Source organism: Mus caroli, chromosome 16 (assembly GCF_900094665.2).
Source record: "Mus caroli chromosome 16, CAROLI_EIJ_v1.1, whole genome shotgun sequence".
NCBI classification, from domain to species: domain Eukaryota; kingdom Metazoa; phylum Chordata; class Mammalia; order Rodentia; family Muridae; genus Mus; species Mus caroli.
In genome coordinates, this window is record NC_034585.1 from 60,212,242 (window position 1) to 60,215,563 (window position 3,322).

Consider the following 3,322-nt stretch of genomic DNA (forward strand, 5'->3'; position numbering starts at 1 on the left):
ATCAGCTTCCAAATGCTGACACCATTGCATACACTAGCAAGATTTTGCTGAAAGGACCCAGATATAGCTGTCTCTTGTGAGACTATGCCGGGGCCTAACAAACACAGAAGTGGATGCTCACAGTCAGCTATTGGATGGACCTTTTACACATTTTGTGCATGTAGTCCAAGATGATGTAAGTTTATGTGCCCATCAAATAATGTCCTGCCATATATCTGCTACTTGTAACTCTTAGAATCTTTCTGTTCTCTTCCCCCATGATTACTGACACTTTTGGTGAGAGAATATGTGCCAAATGTCCTCAAAATATTCCATAAAAAGGAAAGAGGTGAATATTTCTGAATTCTTTTATAAAGCCATTGTCACGTTGGTTTCCAAACCACACAAAATCCAAAGAACAAAGTAAAGAATTAAGGGCAATCTCCCAGTTGATCATAAATAAATAAAAATAAAAATAAAAAACCCTCAATGAAATACTTGTGAACTGAATTCAAGAATCTGTCAAAAATGGCACCCACTAAAATCAAGTCAGCTTCATTGTAGAGATGCAGATATGCCTCAACATAAGAAGTCAATAAGTATAATGATCACATAAGTAGACTCAAGGACAGGAACCAAATGAGTCATTCATTAGATACAGGAAAGACATTTTGGCAATGATAACATCTTTCCATGATAAAATTTCTGGATAATATAGGGGTATGGAGACATATCTTAATACCATAAAGACAATATACAACAAAGCCACAGCCAAGATCATGGTAAATAGATAAAAAGGTCAAACACTTCCATTAAAATCAGAAATAAGACATGAATATCCTTTTTTTCATTACTGTTCAATCTAGTGCTTAAAGTCTTAGCTATAGCAATAAGATGACAAGAAATAAAATGGCTACAAATAGGAAAGGAAGAACTATCCTTATCTTCATATGACATATTCTATGTATTAACAACCCCACCATGAAACTCCTACAGCTGGTAAATACATTCAATAAAGTAGTAGAATACAGAATTAATGCACAAAATCTGTAGCCTCCCTACAAGACAATGTAAAGCACACTGAGAAAGAAATCGGTAGAACTGTCTTCATCACAATCGCCACAGTAAAATAAAAACTTTAGGAATATTTCAAGCTAAGAAAGTGAAAGACTTTTACAATGAAAATTGTAACGGACTATCAAAAAAATTCAAGAACACAGCTAAAGATGGAAAATCTATGGGATCATGATTAGTAGGATTAATAATGTGAAAATAACCTTCCTACCAAAACTAATTACAAATTTAATGCAATCCCTAAAGCACATCATCACAGAAATTGAAAAAAATAATAATCTTAAAATTCACATGGAAGCATAACAGACCCAGAACAGTCAACAAAATCCTGAACAACCAAAACTGTTGGAAGTAAAAGCATCTCATATTTTAATTTATACTACAGACGTATAGAAAGCAGCATGGTAGTAGAATAAAACAGAAACACTGATTAATGGGATGAAATTGAGGACCCAGATATAAACATATGCTCCTATAGTCACATGATTTTGCCAAAAGGATGAACAAGAGACAACTGGTGGAAGAGAGCATCTTCAACAAATGGAACTTGATAAGCAAGACAACTGCAGGCAGAACAATCTCTAAGGCTTGATACCCTGAATTTGTTAAAGACAAATATAGGAAACTAACATATAGTAATAAGAAAAGGACTTTCTCTGTGGATCCCAGAAGTACAGGCATTCAGACAAACAATGGACCCTTGGAATCCCCCAGAAACTACAACATTTTTGTACTGCAGACACATCATCAATGGAGTAAAGGCACAGCATAAGGAATGTGAGGAAAATTAAGTCTTTATCTGCTACATCTAATAGATGTTAATATGTCATACATTCAAGGAACTCAAAGAATTAAACATCAAGTAAATAAATAATCCAATTAAACATTGGGGTTTAGACCCAAAAAGGCAGTTCTCAAAAGGTTCAATACTAATCGCTGAAATAACTTGTCATATTCAAAATTCATATTTATGGGAGAATTATAAACTAAAACAATGTGGAAATTTCATTTTACCCTAGTAAAAATAGTTAAGATAAAATAGAAACCAAAGGTAAAAATACTGGTGTAGCTGTGAGGAAAAAGCATTGTGAGTGTGATTCATTAAAATATTAATTTAAAGCACCAGTTGCATCTGACATTGCTCAGAAGAAAATCCTTTCTTATTCCCTATCTAAATGGGGCTTAGAAGCCAGTACGTAAGAAAAACACTAAAAAAATACCTAGTCAGATTTTCTGTAAAGAAGAATATTGAGGTATAATAAGTAATAAGGAAAATAATAACTAAGAAGTTATTGGAACTAAAATCACTATAATCACGGGGAACACTCAAAATATTGAGAATCATTGATACTCCTAAAAGTAGTATGGTAGGCAAAGTTCCCAGGGAACTTGATTTCATTAAGAAAGAAGAAATAATTAAGATATTATTGAACTTTACTAAATACTAGGGCAAATGGTGTGAGAAACTGTTGGGGGCTGTCCAGCGGCTCATGAGGAACTGGGTAGGGCTGAAGCAGCAGACTCGGGCTGAAAGAGAGGAAACTAGACGAACGAGAGAAAAAAATGGAGCTAGGACAAGATTCTGATCAAAGTTCAATTTTACTATTCGGAAACACGGGGTTATTAAGAAGGGGGAGGGGCCCATTCCCGCCAAATCATCTTCGGAGTCCAGCTGCAGGTGACCACATGAAGACTCTGGAACAGCTAGGCGAGTGGCAGAACGATAGGGTGGCAGACTCCACCTCCAGTGATCTCATAGTGATAACAGTCAAGCCTGATCAGCCAGATTTCAGGCTGAGGGGGGATATTACAAGAAACAGTAAGCAGATACCTTTTTGAATCAGATGTCTTGCTTACAAGATGTTGCAAGAATCCTTCCCCTGAGGAGAGAGCAAAGGCTTCTTTCCATTCCTTATCAGGTCCCTCAAAAGTTCACCCTAATGTTGTTCCACCCATAGGGTTGTGGATCCTTTCAGCTCCTTGGGTACTTTCTCCAGCTCCTCCATTGGGGACCCTGTGATCCATTCATTAGTTGACTGTGAGCATCCACTTCTGTGTTTGCCAGGCCCCGGCATAGTATCACAAGAGACAGCTATATCTGGGTCCTTTCAGCAAAATCTTGCTAGTGTATGCAATGTTGTCAGCGTTTGGAAGCTGATTATGGGGTGGATCCCTGGATAAGGCAGTCTCTAGATGGTCCATCCTTTCGTCACAGCTGCAAACTTTGTCTCGGTAACTCCTTCCATGGGTGTTCTGTTCCCAATTCTAA